Genomic DNA, 25,419 nt, shown 5'->3' with positions numbered 1-25,419 from the left:
ATCTTTATACAGAAAAAGTGTGTGGTACCTTCATGTTAGGAAATAAAATATATTGAAAGCATTCCTAAAACACTTCAGAGATCTGATCCAGTCTTTGAACCATGTTTACAAAGTAACCAAGGACAGACAGGTTTACAGATAAATATATTTTATAGATAAAATTAAACATTGATTTTAAGGCAGCTACAGAAAAACACTCACTGGCAGTCATGGGAGTATAAAAGCCCTTTTCCAGGTTTCCATCAACGCAGCTGTTATGAGAGGGACTTGGTTCAGAGGTGAAATTTGCAGTGTGTCAGGCTGAGTGTACATTTTGCCTTTTACTTTGGATGCCAGCTCCAGCCTTCTGTTGCAGTTACCTGGTGGGGGTTTGCCCTAAAGCACTGCATGCAGCTATTACTCTCTGCAAAACAGATCAGCTCCTCTCCTTGAGATACCTTTGTAAGTGGCCTAGGGGGTCAAAATCATAAAACTTGCACAACCTGAATATTTCCCACAAGGCAGCCGTAGATCAGCCAGACAGCATATCTAAGCGGCTGCTAATTGAGAGGACAAATCTTCGGCTGGAATTAATTAGCACACCACAGCCTGCAATGACTCAGGTCCCATCAGCAGGGAACACGAACACGTACATGCCTCATAATTTTATTCAGACAGCTCTGTTCCTTACAGTATTTCTCAAATCTGAAATAATTAGGGTAAACTACTTTTACTTGATAGAACTTATTATATCTTAAAGAATTTGTAAGAAAAAAAGAACTGATTTTTTTTCCTCCCCCTCTTTTTGGCAGCTGGTTTCAATCCTGCATGCACATTTTTGCCAGTACATTAAATGTCACCAAGAAAAAGCCCCTGGCGATGTACCTGCTTCTATCGCTTCAGAAAAAAAGTTAAGCACAGATAACAGGTCTTCAGAATTCGATGGATTTAAACACAACCTATGCTGCTCAGCTTTTAATGGATATATATATATATATAACAAAACCTATGCTGGTTTAAAATAACAGATTAAGAGAAGCCCAAGTTCTTCACTGAGAGAGTTGTGAGCCATTGGAATGGGCTGCCCAGGGAGGTGGTGGAGTCACCATCCCTGGTGATGTTCAACAGGGGATTGGATGTGGCACTTGATGCCATGGTTTAGTCATGAGGTCTGTGGTAACAGGTTGGGCAACATGATCTTGGAAGTCTCTTCAAACCTTGGTGATTCTGTGAAGGACTCCTATAGCCTGTCCAGAACAAAGTCTGGCCTGTTCTTTTCCCAGAGTTATTAAAGCCCATGACATTGTGTGCCTCTATCATTTTCCCCAAAGGGAATATTTTGCTGTTTGTTTTTTGAGCAAACAACAGCTGAGCTGTTTGTGTACACAAATCTTAGCATGATAAACCTGCTCACAAGAAGAATAGAGGAAAATAAATGGTATTAAAGAGCAGATTGTTGGTGCATTTTACCAAAGACTATCTGCAAATAATCACTTACAAATGTGTTAGAAAGTTAATAAAGGAAGAGAAATATTTTTTTCCGGTTTCCTGATCCTGCAGTAAAAACTTAATAAGGAGAAAAGATGTATGATAGGCAGCACAGGCACAATACTCAAAGTGAAATAAAGAAGGTTTGTCTTCACATCTAAAGCAAAGGTAAAATGAGCCACTCTGATGTTCAAAGAGGAAGAATTACACTATTTGCATGTCAGCAAACTTCAAAAGATTCAAGTAAGTTAAAAGCGAATTAGGAAAATGGAAGAGACCATGTACAATGAAGTGTGAGCAGCAGGCTGGAAGGAAGACTTCCTTGAAGTTGATATTTAGCCATCAAAGGGACACTGAAGTAAAAGTTCTTCTCAAAAAACACACCCTGGTAACTTCCGACCTGCTGAGGACTGGTAATGAATTTGTTTCCTGGATGCTGTATGAAACAGCTGCAGAATTGTTTTTTCACAGTATCGCCAAGGTTGGAAGAGACCTCGAGGATCATCGAGTCCAACCTGTCACCACAGACCCATGACTAGACCATGGCACCAAGTGCCATGCCCAATCTCCTCTTGAACACCTCCAGGGATGGTGACTCCACCACCTCCCTGGGCAGCCCATTCCAACGGCTAGCAACTCTCTCAGTGAAGAACTTTCTCCTCACCTCAAGCCTAAACTGCCCCTGGCGCAGCTTGAGACTGTGTCCCCTTGTTCTGGCGCTGGTTGCCTGGGAGAAGAGACTAACCCCTTCCTGGCTGCAACCACCCTTCAGGTAGTTATAGAGGGCAATGAGGTCACCCCTGAGCCTCCTCTTCTCCAGGCTAAACAATCCCAGCTGCCTCAGTCTCTCCTCATAGGGCTTGTGCTCAAGGCCTCTCCCCAGCCTCGTTGCCCTTGTCTGGACATGTTCAAGTGTCTCGATGTCCTTCTTAAACTGAGGGGCCCAGAACTGGACACAGTACTAAATTGCATCAACTTCCATGGATTCCAAAGCCACACTCTCACATCCTCCTCTGTCTCATGCTTTATAAAGGTCTAAACCACAATATATTGAGTATCAAACACTAAGCGGATGGTTGTGAATCTACCTGTGTAGCTAAATAGAGGAATAAAGGGGAAAAAACCCTCTGTCAGAGGTAAATCTGTCCAAATTGCTGCTTCCTGTCTGGAGGGGCAGAGAGAAGGCAGAGCTTTTCTGGGAAATAGGGTTGGGTTTCCCTAGGGAACTACTGAGCAACTGAGAAGTGTCTATGATTTGTTCTCTTTTCTGCTTCCGAGGAAAATAAAATATGTGCTGCCCTTTATTCACAGACAAAAGCAGGCTGCCTGTAAATGTAGAACCATGGGTGAATGATCTGGGCACAGACTAATGAGTAGCAAACCTGAAGTTTAAGGCTTCACAACTGTTGACATGAATAGGTAAATGAAGCACACCTTATCAAAAGATATTTAACTGATAAGGAACACCATGAGGAAATGTATTAATTCTCTGTTTGATCTGACTTATGTGTGTGGGTGGGTGAAGGAGAGGACAGAATTGCATGGAAATGTAACTAAGGATTCTCACCTATCCAAAATCCAAGGTTGTTTCACCACCCTGTTACCAGCTCTACAGTAGAATGACCACATATTCAACAAAATCAATGCAGTCAGCTAAGCAGTGAGATCTGATCATCTGAGAATTCAGAGTAAAGATTACTCACAGCAGCATAAAGGGCTGCTGCCCAACCAGCCAAAACCTACAGCATCAGTAAAAAATGCCAAGAGAAGCATTACCAACAAGACATGGAGAGAAAAGAATGAGTGAGGGAGGAAAAAAAATAGTAGCCATGCACTGTAAGCAGGAGTTAAAAGGCACTGTTTAGAATTTCCCTCAGTAATATAAACAGAAGATTCATGCAAGCTTCTGTTTTCATTAGTATTTCTTTTAAATTTGTACCACCTATCACTGGTAACATCCATTGAATCAATGGCAATATTCAGGTGTTCAAAGTTCAGAATTCAGTGCTGGTATTCATCTGTTCTGCCCTTGTTTGCCATCGTTGTTCAGCAAGTAGATTTCCATAATATTTAACTCCAAGGCATCAGACAGTTGCCAGAACAGGTATTTTGAATCCACTAGCTTGGGTAATGTTCATATTCTGAAGTGTAAGCTCCCCCTGCAAGGAACATTTGCAAGATATATTATGTTGCAACTGCTTCTCATAGGACCCTAATGTATGAATATATGAATCTACTTCAACACTGTGGTGGTTTAGTTAAATTTGTTTCAATCCTTCCTGTTTTCATTAAACATATACCAGGAACAAACTTTAAGACAAATACCCAGTGTCAAACTTGGGGCTAGGACTCTGATCTTCTTTTTCCAGTCCAAGGGAATACAGATTCCAGACTCAAAAGTATATTTCAGATAGTTAAACAAAATTTTCCAAAGTAATTTTGGAAATAGGTCATGATGAAGTTTCTGGGCCACTCAGTTTAGGAAAGATATTGACTTGCTGGGACATGTCCAGAGGAGGGCAACAAAGCTGGGGAGCAGTTTGAAGCACAAGTCCTATGAGAAGAGGCTGAGAGCTGGGGGTGCTTAGCCTGGAGAAGAGGAGGCTCACAGGAGACCTTATTGCTCTCTACAACTACCTGAAGGGAGATTGTAGCCAGGTGGGTGTTAGTCTCTTCTCCCAGGCAACCAGCACCAGAACAGGAGGACACAGTCTCAAGTTGTGCCAGGGGAGGTTTAGGCTGGATGTTAGGAAGAAGTTCTTCACAGACAGAGTTATTGGCCATTGGAGTGGGCTGCCCAGGGAGGTGGTGGAATCACCATCCCTGGAGGTGTTTAGGAAGAGACTTGATGGGGTGCTTGGTGCCATGGTTTAGTTGATTAGATGGTGTTGGATGATAGGTCGGACTTGATGATCTTAAAGGTCTTCTCCAGCTGGTCTGGTCTGGTCTGGTCTATTCTATTCTATTCCCTCCAGTAACTGCTGGATTCATTTTGCTCTCTGTAAAGCTCAGTTCTACTGAAACCATTAAGCCACTGTTACTCAAAAAAAAAGAGATAAAGCCCTCAGCCATATTGCAATAGATGGAGGTTTTCAAAGGTAGTAGAAATCTACTTTCTTTATAAAAAAAAATCTGCCTGAAACTAGAAGAAAGCCAAATCAAAGTAAAAAGTTCCCAGCATTTGATACCTATAATTGGGGGGCAGAAAAAAAAGGCGGGGGGGGGGGGGGGGAGTAAAGAACTTCTCTAACGTGCAAAAAGCATTGGCACAACTATTACAGATTCTTAACATGCTACCTTGAGCCTCGGTTTTGCAATAACAACAACAACAAAAAAGACACCAAAATGTCAGCTTTTAAATAAATTGTAGATTTTTGAAGTCAGATCACTCAGGAAAAATCCCATAGGAAATTTGTGATGGCAAGCCTGAAAGGAGCTTAAAAAAAGATAGCCTGCTGAAGGTGGCCTGAAGATTTGCAAGTGGCATAAACTCAATGGCATTTGCCTCAGCAGGCTGTCACACCTCTCCTTCCCCTGGTGCAGTGCTCTCGTTATGAAACAGGCATGAAATACGATTTTCTCCTGCCATGCAGTGAACAAAACATAATCTGGTGAGGGGCAGGATATAACTCTTGTCAGATTGCTAAATGGGAAGTCCTCTGTTCACAGAAATATATAAACTGAGGCTGTTTTTGTTGCAAATTTGTGAGTCAGTTACAAAGAGGTAAACACAACCTGTTAATTATCATTGGTTCTTCATTATTATTACTGACATAGATATCTATATAGAAATAGATTATATTTGTTATCCGATAAGTATCCACTGACCCATATCAAGAAACTGGTTTGATAAGAGGTTAACTGGAGGTACAATGAGTGTTAATTAACTTTGCCAAACATCTTCTGCCAAGTGGCTACTTCCTGGACATGATGGAATCATAGAATCATAGAATCGTTGGGGTTGGAGGGACCCCAAAGATCATCTAGTTCCAACCCCCCAGCCATGGGCAGGGACACCTGACACTACATCAGGTTGCTCAGAGCCACGTCCAGCCTGGCCTTGAAAACCTTCAGGAATGGGGCTTCCACCACCTCCCTGTGCAACCTGTTCCAATGTCTCATCACCCTCATTGTGAAGAGCAGCTTAGACTGTGGTCATGGTGTTTTCCCCAAACACAAGTTGAGCCTAGAGGTACCACAGCACAGAGCTTCAACAACTAATTCTCTGCCTTGCTAGCAAAGCCAAGCGCGTGGCATGCAAGGTATATAAAAACAAGCAACTGTCAGTGAACATAGTCTATAAAACCAGCTTAAATCTAATGTAGTGATGGAGCATTATGCCATGTGGGAAGAACACAGAATGGAATAACAAGTGGTAAAAGGGAGGTGGTAAGTCACTGGGGGGCAAGTGACCTGTAATAGAGCTAATTTGTAATACCATATGGCCACTCTTACATACAATCATAAAGTCAGAGGGATTCAGTCACTTGCATATAGACATAATAATATTACAAGTGAAAAAGGCTAAGGAGAAATGATGGTTTTTCTCCTTGAGAAAAGAACTAAAAAGAAAGTTCAGGAGCTTGAGGATAAATTCCTATTTTTGCTGTTGGCACCCTGTGTGTCACTGAATATCACTGTAACACTTCAACTCTGTTCTCTGTACATTTTAGATGCTTTCCCTTCCATCCCTAACAGTTGTGTGATTCTATGATTTTAAATCACTATTTTCAACTACGAGGCAAAAGACTTGACTTGATAAGCAAAATCCTTCAAACTGCCTGATGTTCCCTAGTATATTTTTTTCTTGCAGAGCATGAAACCAGCTGGTTTGATCTTCTCTTGACTCTTCAAATCTGTGAGATTTATTTCCTCTTGTCCAGCCAAAATTCACAGTTAATGCAACATTCAGAAAGCTTAAAGGCTAAATTTCACATTTACAGGTGCAATAGCTGGATTTTTTCAGAGAAATTAAGAACCGAGTGAATGAAACACATAATAGAAACAAGTAGTGAGATGTTTTTCTATGCAAGTAAACTTCAAGAGAGTTTAAAGTTGCATTTGAATTATGTGAAGATGGGCAAAACTCCCCAATGTTCAAATGTTTAAGGCAGTTTTTGTATCTCAATGCACAGACTCATGTTATTCAGGCAACTACAACCTCAGACTCTTTAATTATAAACATTTTCATGGAACACTGATGTCCCTTGTGGATTTATGCAGTTTCTGAGCTGTAGCTAAAAATATTTACTGTACATTTCTGCTCTTTGATTTAATGTGAAAATATTTCATTGTTCTATGCTCTTTTTCTTATTATTCTTTATGTATTTTGACATTCAGAGAATTACAGTGTAACCAAAACCTTTCAAAAGTTCAGGGGAAAAGAAAGTGAAGTAAAAATATAGTATTTGGAGGCTGGGAGGCGGAATCAGGGCAGCAGCTATTCATCCATTCAGGGGCTCATTACTTGCCTTTGTGATAAGCATCAAAATGCCAAATTTCATAACCATTATTTAAAGTACTAAGGACTAGATTGTTCATAGGTTATATAAGTCTTTGTTTTAAAGTAACACTTTAATGTCAAGATGAAAATCTTGTGCAATGTTCTGTAAGACATGAGTCAGTTGAGTAAGGTCACCCTAAACGTTGGACGTGATGATCTTGAAGGCCTCTTCCAACCTGGTTTAATCTATTCTATTCTATTCTATTCTATTCTATTCTATTCTATTCTATTCTATTCTATTCTATTCTATTCTATTCTATTCTATTCTATTCTACTCTATTCTATTCTACTCTATTCTATTCTCCATAGAAAAGAGGTTTCTCCTGCCCTACAGTTTTTCTCTGGGAGATTGAGCACAATTCTCTGTTCAAAAAGTCATCACCTAGAAGGGTGATCTCAGAATCTGAAATCATCCCTCCCAAATCTTGCCTGCAGATACTTCAGAAATTATAAATAAACAACACAACTTAATGTGCCTTATAAAAGGGACCACACTCAGCAGATGAGAGCTCTGCTTATTTTGTAACCAAACACATGTGAGTGTCTCCATTCTTATACCTTGACAGGATGTACCCTTCCAAATATTTGCTGTGGATATTAGAATAAACCTTTATTAGAATAGAATAAACCAAACCAGGTTGGAAGAGACCTTCAAGATCGTGTCCAACCCATCAACCAATCCAACCCACCCAAACAGCTAACCCATGGCACCAAGCACCCCATCAAGTCTCCTTCTGAACACCTTCAATGACGGCAACTCCACCACCTCCCCAGGCAACCCATTCCATAGCACAATCACTCTTTCTGTATAGAACTTCTTCCTAACATCCAACCTGAACCTCCCCTGGCGCAGCCTGAGATTGTGTCCTCTTGTTCTGGTACTGGGTGCCTGGGAGAAGAGACCATCATCCGCCTATCTACAATATATTTTATATATTTTATATACCATATATATTTATATATTTTATATACCATCCAAAATTTTTGTTCCAATTTTATCATTGGCACTGCTCATGCTTGGACACCTACAATACTACCTTCTTCTCAAAAACTAACAGAATGTCTTCACATTTTCACTGGTGCCCTCATCTTACCTTAAAGTGTGTATGGGTATACTGAGGTCTTTTCAATGAAGTATTCCAGTACTAGCAAGAAAGCTCAGTTCGAGGACTCAGAGAACTTGAACTTTAAAAAAGACACCAATGAGAATTAATCATCATTATTATTTAAGTTGAAAAAACAAGTTTGACTCACACAATTGTATCAAATGTAAGGGAAAAGGTGTGAATCTGAACTTTCTGCAGACATGCCTCATATATTATTGCCCAACAGTTGATAGTGTATCCGGTGTCTTGGCTTTAGTAAGTGCTGGGTAAGCGCTGATCCACACTATAGAAGGAAGCTCAGCTTATAGGCAATTCAAAGCACTTCACAACTTTTCTGTCTCAATTTTTCATAAAAATCTGACAGAAAATATTGACTTTTCTGGTTACAGTCTCTACATTAAGAATTTATGTGAGCTTCTTTTTTAAATAAAATAGTGTGTGATAGAGTTTGACAGTGACAGGTAAAAAGTGGTAGAGGTGTGTATATTTTCTTTAAATGTTTTCCCAAGGTGGTAGCATCCATTGCAATGTTAAAATTTAATCTTGAATTCAATCTGCTGAGAGTAAGAAAGATCCAATTCATGTTCTGTAGCAGTTGGTACCCAATAAAAGAAAGGTAAGATATGGAAGACTTGCTAGATCTCTAGAGAAAATCTGCATATGGATAGATAGGGTTATTCTAGTTGTCAGCTTAAGTTACCCAAACTTCATACTCTGCATATTCATAGAATCATAGAGGGGCTTACATTGGAAGGGACATTAAAGATCATCTAGTTCCAGTCCCCTTTCATGGGCAGGGGCACCTCCCACCAGACCAGATTGCTCAAAACTTCATCCAACCTGATTTAAAATACTTCCAGGCATGAGACATCCACAACTTTTCTAGGCAACCTGTTCCGGTGTCTTACCACCCTCACAGTAAAGAACTTCTTCCTAATGTCTAATCTAAAATCCACTCTGCTCAAGATTTAAATCATTACCACTTGTTCTATCACTTCAGGCACTTACGAATCGTTCCTCTCCACCTTTCCTGTATGCTCCCTTCAGGTACCAGAAGGCTGCTATATGGTCTCTCCAGAGCCTTCTCTTTCCCAAGCTAAACAGACACAACTTGTTCGGTCTGTCCTCGTAGGAAAGGTGCTCCAGCCCTCTGATCTTTGTGGCCCTCCTCTCAACCCTCTCCAACAGATCCATGCCATTCTTGTTTTGGGGGGCTCCCGGTCCCATTGTGTTGGGCACTGATAAACAAATGCTGAATAAACAGCTTATTTCCCTCTAATTTAAAATGTCCTGAGTTATTCCTTGCCATTGAAGCCATCTATCATGGAATGGGCTCTTAAGCACTTTTTCTATCAAAACCAGAGCAGCTGCTTGCAAACTGCTTGGTGACAGAGAGTCCCGATATGTGCCAGCTACTAACTATAAGAGTGCAAAAGCATGAGAAAATTCACAAGTTAACAAGTAATAGATTGTCAGTGATCAGGAACATTTCCTGGCCTTTTAGAATTTACAAAAAAGGGTGCTGCCAGAATTTCCCAAAGAAGTAAAAATCTCAGATTCTTTTCAGTTTTAAAAGTCTAGGAAATTGGCTGATATATCAAAATTACTCATAGCTGTCACTGGAACTGGTGAGGCTATAGCAGGGAGACAGTGCACTGAACATCTGAAGTGCATGAAAAAACGTGGGAAGTAAGAAGTAGAAACATGCTAGGAAACAGATCTTGGATGATGAAGAAAGAATACATAATATTTCCTGATCAGGAATTAGGTTGTAAAGAGCGTATGGACTGATTGCCCATTGGAATGGGCTGCCCAGGGAGGTGGTGGTGTCAATATCCCTGGGGGTGTTTAAGACTGGATGAGGCACTCAGTGCCATGGTCTAGTTGATTAGTTAGGGTTGGGTGATTGGTTGGGCTTGATGATCTTGGAGGTCTCTTCCAACCTGGTTGATTCTGTGATGCACTTGACTTTCATCCAGAAACATTGTTGCATGTAAGATGTGTTCAGTTTATGATTTGAATCATTTTCCTATAGTAGCTAGTTGGCCACATCTGCAGTAGCAGATTCTTGTACTGCTTAACAGCTAGATTCACAGCACACGCAGTAAGGGCCGTACAGTGCAGTAACCTGAATCTTCCAGTCATCCATTAGAGGAAAGGGAAAGAGACCCTTGGCCATAAATAGGTTGTGTTGGAATGGGCTGCCCAGGGAGGTGGTGGAGTCGCCGTCCCTAGAGGTGTTCAAGAGGGGATTGGACGTGGCACTTGGTGCCATGGTCTAGTCATGAGGTCTGTGGTGATGGTTTGGACTCGATGATCTTTGAGGTCTCTTCCAACCTTAGTGATACTGTGATACTAAAATATTTATACTAAGAACACAGTGGTTTAAAATTAATTTTTTTTCCAGAGTTTTCCAGTAGCTCTATTACCAAAGAGACAGAAGACAGATACAGTATCTCCAAAAATCCCATGGCAGGTGTGATAGAGCTAAAATCTCAAATCCAGTATTTTGGATCCTATTCAAATGGTTTCATGACAAATTTTCCTCAAGAGGGGAAAATAAATAAATAAATAATTAAAACACCACAGCACACAGCTTGGGCTGGAATCTTTCACTAGGTAAACAGTAATTTTGCAGAGGAAGGGTGGGACATGTGCTGGGATTTTCACCAGCTGTGAAAGCGGGAGTCTTTATTTACTTTGTGCTAGGGAAATGTACATCTTTGCCATCAGGACAGCTTGTGGTACTACATTAAAACATAATCACTTTTCAGTGTGCAGAGAGTCCCAGAATAACTTTCTAATAGCAGCACTTAAAAAAGAAAGAAGAAAAAGGTGCTCCTTTTCCCCTAGGCTGTTTGTGCCACTAACATGTAATTTTTGCCCTTAATGAAGTGTGATGAAAATTAAGTCACTTACAGAACCCAATATGCTGTCAGTCAATCATTCTTCTTCTTTTTTTTCCCCCCTTCGTTACTAACTCAGGGCTTTACTCAGCAGTAAATTGGTTATAGAATTCAAGCTGCTAAAAGCTTTTCGAGTCATTAGCATTGCAACCACGCTGCCTTCACCAGAGCTCTAATCTATAAATCTGAGGAGAGAGGAAGGTCACGCTAAGAAAGATTTCGCAGCCATAACCCAAGCTCGTGCCTCAAAACATGCCTTCTACCAGTGTGTGTTTGGTTGACATTGCAGTCAGGCAGCTCTCCAGCTAATAGTGATATCAGAAGCACTTAAGGAAGCAGAGAAAAGAAGATCTACTAGCCTCTTATTTTTCTTCTCTCCATTAATATTTGCATCTTCTTTATTTTGGTAGCACAATTGACTAAACGAGTTCAGAGGTGTGTTTGTGCAGAGACTGCTAATAGAAATGGGCAAATCAAGGCAATGTAGTGGATCATACTGGCCCAGCAGACTGCAACAACAGACATCAGATAACTAGAGAGAAATAAAGCCAAAAGCAATACTTTCCAAATGCAGTCCCCAAAATCTGTTCCCTTTCCACCCAGGCAAATTATATTTAGTTAAGGGCTTAGGAACCCCTTCTATGGACTCCCCACTTCTCTTCAAAGCTCTGTGAAATTAGAAGAGTGACTGTCAGACATTTTCAGTCAGGCATCTCAAGCTAAGCAAGCAGGTGCACTATCCTTTGAGCTCCTGGCAGTCCTTCATGACTATTATTTTTATCTACTGGAAGAAAACAGAATATACTGTAACCAGATGTAAGAAAATTTCTTAGATTACACCTTTTCTTTTCTTTGCTTTTCTTTTCTTTGCTTTTCTTTTCTTATTTTCTTTTCCTTTTTCTTTTCCCCAGAAGGGTGGAACAAAGAGTGCAGTGTGTAATGCGTGGGAAGAGACTCACAGACCTTCTCTAGACCATCTATTCATATTTCACCAGTGAACACTTCTGGTCTCCTGAGAGTTTAGACAAGAAGCAGAGTAAAAGGCCAAAGGAAAAGGAATGCGAAGCTCACATAGTTTGCTTATCTGTGAAGCCAACATCAAGGAGAGAAGTCAGATACTTCTGAAAAGCCAGAGGTACAATATAACTTCTCCTGCGCTTGCTGCTCCTGTTGCCAGAGGTACTGGATACTGTTGTACCATCTAAGTGAGTCTGACCTCCTCCTGGAGTATGAAGATCAGTGTCTGCAATGTAGCAAACAATCCTGCTGCTCACTCCATTACTACGGGAATAGCAAGGCAAGCACCAGATTTTCCTTACTATGAAAAGTTAATACATTGATATGTTTTCTAGGTTGAAATATTGAAAGCCGAAATCAAAATGCAACCAAACTTTCAGAATCTCTCCAGTCAGACATGACAACCTGCAGCCACTGCACCTTCCCAAACGCTGATTATTCAGCGTACTTCAGCCTCTCTTCTATCCTTAAAGAGTTTCCTGCCCATTCCCAGCAAAAGGATGTTTGTTCTGGGTACTTCTTGACAACCTGGCACAAATTCTGCCTTTCTGGCACAAGAGCAATCTGCTCTTTTCCCTATCTGAAGCACAGACACAGCACTTCACAGCTCCCTGAAATGTTCTCCCACTGTCAGCTTGCAGTTCAGCCTGTCTGCAAACATCAGTGCCTGTCTCAAAGCACAACTGTACCATCCTTATCACTGCTGCCTGATGCTGCTCTGAATGATCATCCCTTCTCCAACACATTACTCACTCCATCAGGGGAGGAGAGGGAATGGCAGAAATATTTTAAAATAAGCAGGAAGGGGCAGTAACACCAGACATTGCAATGCCTTACTGACACTACCCAGATGTAATGTGAGCTGCCATGCTGGGCTTGTTTTATATCCTTGATATATAATATTGCACTTGTTGTTATGCCTTGTTACTATGCCTTTCCTACGTTTGCACCAAGATCAGAATACAAAATACAGAATTAAACAGGTTGCAAAAGACCTTTGAGATCGTCGAGTTCAACCTATCACCCAACACCATCTAATCAACTAAACCATGGCACCAAGTGCCTCTTCCAGTCTTTTTTAAACACTTAGAATAGAATAAACCAGGTTGGAAGAGACCTTCAAGATCATCGCATCCAACCTATCATCCAACACCACCTAATCAACTAATCCATGCAACCAAGCACCCTGTCAAGTCTCCTCCTGAACACCTCCAGTGTTGGTGACTCCACCACCTCCCTGGGCAGCCCATTCCAACGGCCAGTCATTTCTGTTCACGTCACATTGGCCCTTCCTTGCTTCACAGCCTCTCGTCCCTGATTCCTTGCAGCTCACTCATTCCCTTAGAACTAAGAGTAGATTTATACAACTTTTGGGAGTTGTGTCATTCAATATCCAACAGAAAACACTGAACTTTTTAAAATTCAAAAGCCACTAGAATATTGAAGAAGTTTCATTGCAATAATGAAACAAAATCACATTCTCTCACTTCATACAAGAGTTTTTACCTGCCTGCTTAAGTAAAATTCAGTTTTGTTGATAAATATTCAAAACTTTCATGTCACATTTTGAACTGTGCAAAATATTTTCATTTTGATTTAAATGTTTCATACCTTCCAGTCACTCCCACTATCACATTGACTCCATGCTTGCAGTCAGGAGTGTAAATCAGGACAAGCTACATTAGAAATTTTCTGCATAATGATCACATTTACTCCTCTCCAGTTGTGACAGTTGTACTTTTGAACATAAATTTACACACCAGAGTTTAGTGAAGTTTGACTGACTTCCAGAGCTCATTCAGTTCAAGTTTCCTGGGTTCACTCCCATAGAAAAGCTCTATTTCTGCATCCTTCACTTTCTAACCCAACATTGGTTTAGAATGTCATCTGTTATTGAATATTTACTATAAAGCTTCCTTAAAACCACAATGAATAACTCAGCTTTTAGAGACGTCAAGTAAATACAGTGGTTACTGCAAATTTATAACTCATAAGGGAATTGTGATGTTAAATTAGTCAATGTTTCTAAATTTCAGATGAAAGAGGTTAAGTTCAATGTACTATTATTACCATTCCAAAATATGTTATCCCTATTAATTTCAGAAAAATTAGCATAGTTGTAGCACTCAGATTTAAGATATTCCCCACCCCCATTACATTTATTTTCTTCTTCAGTAAACAACAAAGCCACTGGTACTGCAATCAGAGCTATCAGTCAACCATTCATACACCATCAAAGCAGATTCATAAACTAGAAAGGAAAGAGAGAAAGAATAATTTCAGTTCCCATCTTTCAAGGATCTTAGAAAACAAACAAACAGTTTATAAACCCAAGAAAAACACACATTCACCTTTCTCTTTGCAGTAGAGTTAAAACAGATTTACACACTTCACCCATTGTCCAGCTGAGCCACACTGAGAAACTTTTCTCCTTTGTCAATAAGAGCCTCTTCTACTTGAAAATGCTGATTACTGAGGAATGGATGTCACTAAGCAGTTATCCTTCCTTTACTCAATTGTTCTTTGTTGGGTTGGGGGTTTTGTTCAGTGGTTTTTATTTTGTGCATTGGGTTTGGGGTTTTTTTGTTATTTTTTGGTTTGGTTTGGTTGCTTGCTTTGGGTTTTTGTTTTGGTTGATCAGTTGGGTTTGGTTTGTTGGGGTTTTTTTTGTTGTCGTTGTGGGTTTTTTGTTTTTCCCTGAGAAAGAGATCAAGTGAAAACATCACATGGTAACCATTGCAGCAGAAACAAGTAAACAAGATCACTCTTCTCTCTGTAGACAGGTCTTCTCCATGAAGCAAAAAAGGGCATTAACCAGTGGGGCAGCTGGTAAGACACCAGACAAGAAACATTTTGTGTTAAACTAAACATTCTCTTTGCCTCCAAACTACATTTAAACACATTTTTAAAAATATCAGCAGACTAAAAATCAGTTTATATACCCACAGCTGTAAGCTGAACACTTCCCTTACGACCGTATCAGTATTCAGTGAACCCAAAAGAGATCTACAACTTCAGTAACATTTCTGCAGAATAGACCAGAAAAAAAAGAACTAAATATTGAGCCTACTACAATGAATTAACATCAGAGCAAAGCCAGAGGGACATAATAAGTAAATGGTAAAATATGAAGCCACCTTCCTGCTATGCCACCACAATTAAAGTGGCACACTGCTCAGCAATACACCCAACTCACCCTGTCTGGATTTCACGGTACACAGGTAGGTTTCACTGTATTACTCTGCCTTACCTTTTAAAGTTTCTCCTTTCAAGGCTGTCAAATCATTTCTAGATGCTTCTCAGACAGCCAGGATAATATCACCCCTTTGTGTATTGATGCCAAGTCAGGTCAAGAGCAACTGTCAGACTACCCAGACTTAAGACCAGATGTCAGACTTATTTATGCTGTTTAAATTCAGAGTAATGCTATTCACTACAGTGCCATCACTCCAGTTTCATTTTCATGCAAAATTGTATTATCTCATTTTCATCCTGTGCTAAACTATCATCCACAGGACTTTCCAAACCTGAATTTTTGCAATGGAAACAAAGTACTTTCTGTTATTTACCAAAACCCAAGCAAAAAAAAGGCCCAACCTGAACAAACAAAACCAAAAACAAATGAAAAAGAAAGAAATTAAATGTTAGGAGACAAGTTACAGATTCAGACAGTTTGGTTATATCTTTCTGGCTGCACAAATTCATCTGAGGAAATGAATACATATAACAATGCCACTTCAAATTTTGGTTGAGAAGGGATATTGTGTTGTTTAGATGAGTCACTCTGTCACAACACATTATCAACTGGCACAACCCCATGTTCCTATTTCACAAATGTCTGTCTCCTTGTTCAAAACCAAAAGTGGCATAAACCCATTTATAATTTAAGTTGCTGGCAGTTCCTAAAATGGCTTTCCTGGAGAATAATGAGATAGACTGGTGGGGTGAGGAGCATGATAAGTGTTGGCACAGCATAAGGTATAATGAATAGTTGCTCTGTCCCTGTCAGGAGACTACACTACCACAGAACCCTGTCATGCAATGCCTTTTATGGCAAGTCATAAATTAAAAGAGATCTTTATTGTGAAAGCTTCTGTCATTACAAGGAGGAAGAACAGCAGAATGCCACACTTCTTTCCAGGATTTCAAATCAAGGCCAAAAATCTGTGCTAATTTAAATTATGTCAGTGCATTCGTTTCAGCTGAGTTTTACCCACACCTATCAGCAGAAAAAACATCATAAGCTCCTTCTGGTTTAATTTAATTAAAGTATATTAAATATCATTTCAGTTGCAAGTGTCTCCCTGTGCAAGACAATCTGGCACAAAAAGTTGATTTTGTGTATAAGTCAATGGGAGGAGACAGGATAGGCATTTGGGAGATGAAAAACTGGCTATTTGAATTAATAAGGCCAGAGAAGTATCTATCTTTTAGTGTAATTGCCTCAGATGATCAGAAGAAATTACAATGATCAATTACGCCCAACACAAAATGTAATCTAGCACTAGCTCCAAAATAGAACATTACTTATTTGACTAATGTTTCGCTTTTACTGCTCATAACTTAGGGGTAATCAAAGACCTGGGTTAGGCTTAATTTAGGTAGAAATTGTGGCAAATTCTCAGAGCATCTTTTTTAGAATCCTAGAGGTGCCTATCAGGACTGTGAAATTTTCAGTCACTTTTACAGAGGTGTGGCAACAAAGACAGTTCTTGAGGGCTGCCCACACAGAGCCTCAATTGACCCCCCAGAAAAATATGCTCCAAATACAATTTACATGAGTTTTCCATGCCTTTTGTCTGAATCTATTACTTTTCTGTCAGTCTGCTTTCTTTCAGAGGGGTGTATATGCACATACATATATACTCAAGAGGAGAGGGGAATCAACCCAAGGTTCAGCTCATTCAGGACTCAGTTGCTCATTTAGTTTGTTGTTGTTTCACACTGTTCCAGACACTGTAGCTCTCAGGCTCATTTCTTTCATCCCAAACTATGCCCCAGGCTGTGTTTTTAGTGCTTTATGCTCTCCCACTGTGCTGGCCAGTCTAATAAACTGCAAAGCCCTGTCACCACAGGTGCTTCTCTCTTTAACTCAATGTCAAGAATAGCTGTATCAGCATCTCACCTGTATTCAATCAAAACTATTTAGACCTTATTGCTCTCTACAACTACTTGAAAGGTGGTTGTTGCCAGGAGGGGGTTGGTCTCTTCACCCAGGCTCGAGGTGAGGAGAAAGTTCATCACAGAGAGAGTTGTCAGCAATTGGAATGGGCTGCCCAGGGAAGTGGTGGAGTCACTGTCCCTGGAGGTGTTCAAGAGGGGATTAGATGTGGCACTTGGTGCTGTGGTTTAGTAGTCATGAGGTGTTGGGTGACAGGTTGGACTTGATGATCTTTGGGGTCTTTTCCAACCTTATTGATTCTACAATTCTGTGATCCTATTGGAACAACAATCTCAAAAGAATGTTGTGAGTATTCTTAACATCTTGGCAAACCATATTTATGAGGTGGGAAGAATGCAAACAGTCATGAGAAACAGAGTATTGATTGTGAAATCATCTGGCATGTGTGCATGGAAGCAAGCAGGTAATTGTGTGCCTTTGTTGCATTTAATCAACTGGGCCTGGGTTGGAAGCTGTATCTTAGCAAGGTGTGCACCAGAATAAAAGTAATGTGCCTTTCAGCACCACTAAAGACCATCAGAGACTGGAACTGGCTTGCACATAACCAATCAGGATTACAGCTTCATAAACTTGTATCTGCACACACACATGCTGTTTGCAAGGGTTAAAAATTAAACTGGCATATGGTCCTTGAGCAGAGAGCATATTGATATTGAAGGATCATATCCTTGTGACCAACACTCCAATTTAGAAATAGTAGTTTCTATCTACAGATCCACTTCTAATAGAAAAATAGTCTCTCAATTTAAAAAAAAGAAATAATAACTAAAAAAGCAGTATTTCCTCAAGGACAAATATTCTCTATTCTCATAATAGCACTTACTAGGATGAGGGAAAGTGTATTTCCCTGTAGTGAAATTCCCTTGAACACTGAACTGCTTCTGCCTTCGACAGGATCTACTCACGTCCATACCCTTTCTGCAGGCTGGACTATGATTTAGAGTTTCATATCACTAATCAGCCTATTTCCCTCTTGTGTTTATTTAATTATATCATATTAATAAGCCTTGACTTTTAGACAGAAGCTCTATGAGGTGTATTCTCAACATGACACACTTGTAACCCCCCACAGCATCATCAGTGGTTAGGCACACATGGAGAATTGATTATAGCCTGAGGTTTTTTAGGCATTACAAGCTTAGTCTCCAATTTTTCCTCTGGTGATTTCTTGAGCACAAACACATACACTGCAGTGTCCTTTTCTATTTGCTGAAAACCATCCTAGGAAAAGTATGAAAAAGACCAACTCATGCAAAATAGAATTTTAATCTAGAAAATGCAGATTTGAGACACTGCATAATGAAAGAACCAACCTCAAAGCACAGCTGAAGGTTGCAAAAGCAGGTCACAGAGACTTGGTTTCCCAGGGAGCTTCTGTACCTTAGGAAAATGTAAGCAGTTAGTGGCAGCTCCAAACTACACACATTAAGTGTGCCTATAAAGGATTTTGACAGATTTCTACAAATCTGACTTTCAGTCCCTACAGATCATTTCCAGTTCTACAACAAAACAGAGCAGAATAGCTTCTGTGCAACTCTTTTCTATTGAATAAACATTCATTTGGACAAATATTCCCTGATGTTAATGCAAATCTCTGTGTAGACTAAAATTACTTAAATTTCATTTACTGCTGTTATACTGTTGTGTGGGTTTGTTTCTCTTTTTTTTTTTCTGTGATAAATGGATATTATGCCCCAGAATGAATGTATTGGTAATATATTTGAGAATTCAAGGTTAGAAATCACAGTATCACAGTATCGCCAAGGTTGGAAGAGACCTCGAGGATCATCAAGTCCAACCTGTCTCCACAGACCTCATGACTAGACCATGGCACCAAGTGCCACGTCCAATCTCCTCTTGAACACCTAAAATACATAATAAATACTCAGCTAACCAAGCTGATGAGCAGGTATTATTTAGCTGGGCTTTCTTCCTATCTGTGTAGCTTTTGTCCTAAAATACTCTAATAGGATCTGTGGATAATGATACTGTGACAAGAAAGGTGTACCTAACAACAAGCAACTGAAGAATCCAAAAGTTTACACTAATTGATGGATGAGTTCTGTTTTCAGAGATTCAGTCTCCTCCAAACTGGGAAGACAACAATGAAGGTAATTGAAAGGTATTTATCTCCTGGTGTGCTTTGACTTGGTTTTGCCTCAGAGAAAAAGGTAGGCTGCAAACTTTCCTTTAGTCCATGCACTTGCTGATGATGGCAATGAACAGTTATTCATTGCTAATTAAGGAATTTCATGGAAAGACAGATAAAATCTACCTAAAGAGTTGCAAGACCTTAATCACAATCAGTCTTTGGAAACATCCAGTTTTTTTATGGATTCTCATTATTGGATTCTCTATGAATTCATATGCACCTTCTTTGGAAGGAGCATAAGAAATGGAGTGGTGGTGAATACTTTTTTTCTCTCTGAAAATCTTGTTGCATAGAGTGGCAAAACACCTGGCTTTCTTCCCATGCTCAGCATTCATATAAGTCTGAAGAAAAAGAAAGCAATGGCCTGCCTTCCATGGTGAAAACTGAGAAATCCTGTTTGAATAGTTCATCTTGATTACGTTCAGAATCAAAGAGAACGTATGCAGCTAGATCCCAGAGATGATCCAATATGGCAGTCCTATCTGAATTTGCAGCTAAGATCATCCCCTAATGCTCTTTCAGAAGGTAGGCTTTCCTTTTTGCTAGGGGAGATAAAGATTCATAGTTTCCTTCTGCAAGCTCAGGTGTGGCTTCCTGACATCCCAGCCTAGCCATCACTTCAACAGATTTTAATTTCTACACAGATGTTCTATAGAGAGTATGAGAATGCCTGAAATATTGAGAGCTTTTGTGACTCAGGAAAGCCACTGCCCACAGAAGTTTGTAGGAAGACAATATGTCAACTTTTTGCTTCTACATTTGTTAGAGAGATACTCCATGCATGCACATGGCATTGTGAATGTCAAACACAAAACAGGTTCAGAATTCCCAACAGTACCAGACAACAATACCAGTGTCTGGTAGGCTGAGCTACCTCCCTTCTTTACTGCCTTTACAGGATTCTGCACCAAGTGTATCCATCTAGGCACTAAAACTGGAGGTGTGAATTTTACCTACATTCAAGTGTCTCTTCATTTTAACTAGTAGATACCAGAAAACACACACCATACTTAATGTGCTATGTTTCCAAATGTATGAATTCAAAAGCAGTCACTGTTTCTAGGAGATAGAGGTCAGAACTGTGGCATAATTGCAAAAGGGTAAAATCAAAATTACCCAAACAGAAGAAGCTTGTATTAAATTTTGATTTCATTTGATTCTGCAGTTTCCTTGTCCAGACCTTCAGAGATCAAGAGATTTGAGAATCATCTGGGAAAATACCATACAGGTGACCTTGGCCATCTTAAAACTTAAACCAAGTTTACTTGAAAAATTGTAACTAATAGATCTGTTTATTGTTTCAGCATCCCATCAGCTCCCCCCATCTATTTCCTATTACTTAGAGGGATTTGCTCTTTAACCTACACACTAATGAAGATGTTCTAAGATGTTCAAGTTAATGTTAATTACCTGATGTGATTAAAAAGGAAAATATAATAATTATAAAAGTTCAGTACTGCAAAATGTGGCTTTCTTCTGCAACATTTATTTGATTTTGAGACTAGCCATAAAATGCCATGTCTTGCACAAAACATCATCCCTCTGACCCATGGATGCTGAAATATCAAGTGGCACTTCCATGCTAGTGAATCAATATACCTATTAGAAAAATGCGTTGTGGTTTTTTTCCCCTCAGATGCAACAGTGTGCTCAAGTGCATGATGGTTCTAGAAATGGAAAGCATCAAAATATTTATAACCAGTCCAGCTCAAGCCAGACATGGCTTTTCCTGAGTAATAAGGGGTAGGACAAGAGGAAACAGTCTCAAGTTGCACCACAGGAGTTTTAGATTAGACATCAGGAAAAAAAAAAAAAAACCCTTCATCGTAAGGATTACCAAGCTTTGGAACAGGCTGCCCAGGGAAGTGGCAGAGGTATTTAAAGGACAAGTAGATGTGCCACTTCAGAACACAGTTTGGTGGTGGACTTGGCACTGTTAGGTTTATGCTGGACCCAATATGACTTAAGGTCGTCTCTAATCTTCATGATTCTGTGGTTCTGTTATTCAGTTGGTACCACTGCCTGTAGCTTCCTTACAGTCAGAATGAGTGGACCCCGTTTTATGCCAGCTGAAAGTCTGGGTCTAAGATAGAATGGCACTAATTCAAGCACTAAATGCTCATTCTAAGACCTTGGATTGTTTTCAGGTTTTTTGGTTATCAAGTAACATGCTATATTCTATTATTTATTTTTTTTTCAATCTACTTACATTGACTTGCTGGAACGTGTCCAGAGAAGGGCAACAAAGCTGGGGAGGGGTTTGGAACTCAAGCCCTGTGAGGAGAGGCTGAGGGAGCTGGGATTGCTTAGCCTGGAGAAGAGGAGGCTCACAGGAGACCTTATTGCCGTCTACAAATACCTGAAGGGAGGTTGTAGCCAGGTGGGAGTTGGTCTCTTCTCCAAGGGAACCAGCACCAGAACAAGAGAACAAAGGCTCAAGCTGTGCCAGCAGAGGTTTAGACTGGACGTTAGGAAGAAGTTCTTCACAGAAAGAGTGATTGGCCATTGGAATGTGCTGCCCAGGGAGGTGGTGGAATCATCATCACTGGAGGTGTTTCGGAAGAGACTTGATGGGGTGCTTGGTGCCGTGGTTTAGTTGATTAGATAGTGTTGGATGAAAGGTTGGGCACGATGACCTCAAAGTTCTCTTCCAACCCGGTCTGGTCTGGTCTGGTCTGGTCTATTCTATTCTATTCTGTTCATTGGAAAAGGGTAACGTTGTGAAAATACAACATTTATAAGTGAACACTTCCCTTCACTATTTTTTGTCTGGGGATTATCTCTTGCAAAAACACAGTCTCTCTAGTTAGTCAGGTCAAATAAAGCAATTTATCCAAGGCATGGTTTTATGAGTCTAGCTACATGGAGTTATGTATATAAAATAAGAGCTAGCAGATTGCTCAGCAAGTCTAGATTACAAAACGTATGCTATGTACAATTTTACAGTACCAAATGTATAATATGCAGTAGACATACTATTTGTACTCACCTACAAGCACATCAGGTGGACACACTCAGAGATTAATCTTTTTAAAGTGATAAAAAAAGAAATTTCAGCCACAGACATTCAAAAATCATGGGAAGAGATTTTGAAAAGCATAACTAAATGAATAGGTTGCATGGCTCTTACTTTTACACAGCGTGTTCTTCATCCAGAGTAATACCAATGCACACACTTTTTCTCAGAGCAGGACTTTGCAGCTAGCAGATCAGTGCCACATTGCATATAACACTGTCATTTGATTATATCTGGAAGGCAAAGAAAACATCAATATATGCAGCTTCTGAGATCCAGATGCAATTCAATAGTTCACACTGGTGTAATTGTACATTGCAGCGGACTGCTGGTTTATAGGATCTTAGAGAATTCTAATGGAAATTCTGTAATAAAATGATCATTGATTTAAAACAATATTCAACCTGTTCTGCTGGACAAAAAAATACCTTCCTCTGTTAAGAAAAATAATGTAGGGTTTACTTATCTTTTGTCAAGGACTCTATGTATTTGTGTTTATCTGCTTGTTTTGTACTTAAAATGCCCATTTCTAATCAAGCAAGGGTTCAGTGCCTTTTAGGTACCTGGTCTTTTTTTGTTTCCTCTGCAACATTTCCTACTGCCCAGGACAGATCTTTTTCCTAGACTGCTAAGCAATGCAGAAAGCTAATCCAGAGCAGCATTGCTCTCCCTGGGTAATTTACAACAGATCAATATTCATTAACATTTGCAATTCACCACACAAGGGGATAGTGCTTTTAAAAACACCCTAAAAGGCAGACCAGCAGTGGGGAATGTTATCCACATGGATAAGACACCTCACATCCATTTTCCACAACCTTTTCTGACATCCCACATCAGTGTTTAATCACCCATATTGCCATTTTTTCTTTGTCCAGTTGGGATCACTTCTGCTTTGATTTGTAACTGTTGCCTGTTCTCATTTTTCCCTAAGCCTTCTTGATCCTGTTTGCTGAATTCATTTGTTTCTCCCAGTGGCCACAACTTCTGCCTGGACTCCTTCCAGTCTGGGCTCAGTCCCAACATTTGCCCTTCTCCTGCTGTCAGATTGAGCTTCTGATAGAAATCACATGGCCACAATGATTTCTTTTATCTTTATCTTCACCAATACTGTGTAATATATTCTTTCGTCATCACATCTCTACCATACAGCTTTCCCTGTCCTTGTAAGTAGGTGAAGCATTCAACAAGGATCTAATCATGCTACATATTTAGAATCATAGAATCAATAAGGTTGGAAAAGACTTCAAAGATCATCAAGTCCAACCTGCCACCCAAGACCTCATGACTACTAAACCATGGCACCAAGTGCCACGTCCAATCCCCTCTTGAACACCTCCAGGGACAGTAACTCCACCACCATGCTGGACAGCCCATTCCAATGGCTAACAACTCCCTCTGTGAAGAACTTTCTTCTCACCTCGAGCCTAAACTTCCCCTGGTGCAGTTTGAGACTGTGTCCTCTTGTTCTGGAAAAAAAAGAATAGAAATGGGTAGATTCAGATTGGATGTTAGGAAGAAGTTCTTCACCATGAGGGTGGTGAGACATTGGAACAGGTTGCCCAGGGAAGTAGTGGAAACCTCATCCCTGGAAGTTTTTAAAGCCGGGCTGGAATGTGGCTCTGGTGTGAGGTGTCCCTGCCCATGGCAGGGGTTTTGGAATTAGATGATCCTTGAGGTCCCTTCCAACCCTAACAATTCTATGATTCTATTTGTCCTGACTGATGAATCTTTTAAAATATATATATTCAAATGTGATGTGGCTGGTTGACGTTGCCCCCTTAAGAAAGGGAATATGGTGGACGGAAGTTGGTAAACGGAAGGAATAGTCTAAACTAATTTCATTGGAAGAGTGGGAGGAAGCACCCTCTGAACTGGGAGTGTAGGAAAGATATCCTGGGCACTCCGGCATTTTATTTTCAGTCTTGCTTCCGCCTCTTCTTCGTGCTGCAGCTTTTTTCTGTGCTGGGCTTTCTGCCAAGGCTTCGGCCTTGAAGCTGATAAGATACCAGGCCTGTATTGACTCCTTTCCAATTAACACAAAACTGCTTTTAACTTCTTTCTTTCTTCTTTCTCCCTTTTTCTGACCTATTCTGGGGAAAGGGGGGGAGAGAGGGGAGAGCGGAGGTGGGGAACCCCCTCTGCCTTGAGGGGGGTCACTCTCATTTCTGTGTTACTCTGTTGTATATCTTTGTATATATTGTAGATATTGTAAATTTGTAAATAATCCCCTGCATTCCCTACGTTGCTTTGTAAATATAGCTCCACCGCTTTGCTAATTCAGCTTGTGAGGTTTTTTTTTCCTTTCCCTTCAATTTGTTTTTTTTCCCTTTCACTTTACAAGGGGGAAGGGAGGAGGCTTCTTGGCCTTGCCCTTCCACCCACTACATGTGATTACTGCCTCATCCATTTATTTTGTGAAAGAAGTAACTGATGCAGTAGATGAGTCACACAAGCCATTTATATATTAATTGTTAAGCTTGCAACAGTCTTAACTCAGTAACTGCAATGGCATCAGTGGAGCTAAGATGAGATATGGGATTCGAAAGAGCAGAGTTCTGATATATATTTTAAAGCTGTTCATACCTTCTCTGAAGTCCCATGAGTTGGATATTTCTCATGGGTTTGATGAATACTTGATCTGCTGTATGGTTGGTTTTTTTCTTCTTTCTTTTAGTTCTTGCTCCTGATACATAATTAAAATGATAACATAGCTGCAGTGAGATGACAGTAATAAGCCTTTAAAACAACAGAGACATTACATGATACAAATGCATTTATAAATCAGAGACTAGACTCAAAACTCAAGTTGCTAGCATGTACCTAATGTTTTTTACTAATGACTTTCCAAGCTGAATTTAATTAAAACAATGAAGGTTTCAACACATGAAAAGAAAAGGAAATAAATACCATAAAATGGTAATGCCAAAAGAGATGAGGAGATCTTACCAACTTTCAAGATGAAGGACATGGCCACAAAAGTGAACAGCCTTAAGAAACTCAGCCAGTGATCAGCCTGACTACATGGTGGTTTGTTCCAGCTCTTACTACCACCTGACAACGTATGCAG

The sequence above is a fragment of the Melanerpes formicivorus genome, unplaced genomic scaffold, assembly GCF_026170545.1.
Source record: "Melanerpes formicivorus ecotype bairdi unplaced genomic scaffold, bMelFor1.0.p_v2 SCAF_5, whole genome shotgun sequence".
In the NCBI taxonomy this organism is placed as follows: Eukaryota; Metazoa; Chordata; class Aves; order Piciformes; family Picidae; genus Melanerpes; species Melanerpes formicivorus.
Note: the sequence above shows the minus strand (reverse complement) of the source record.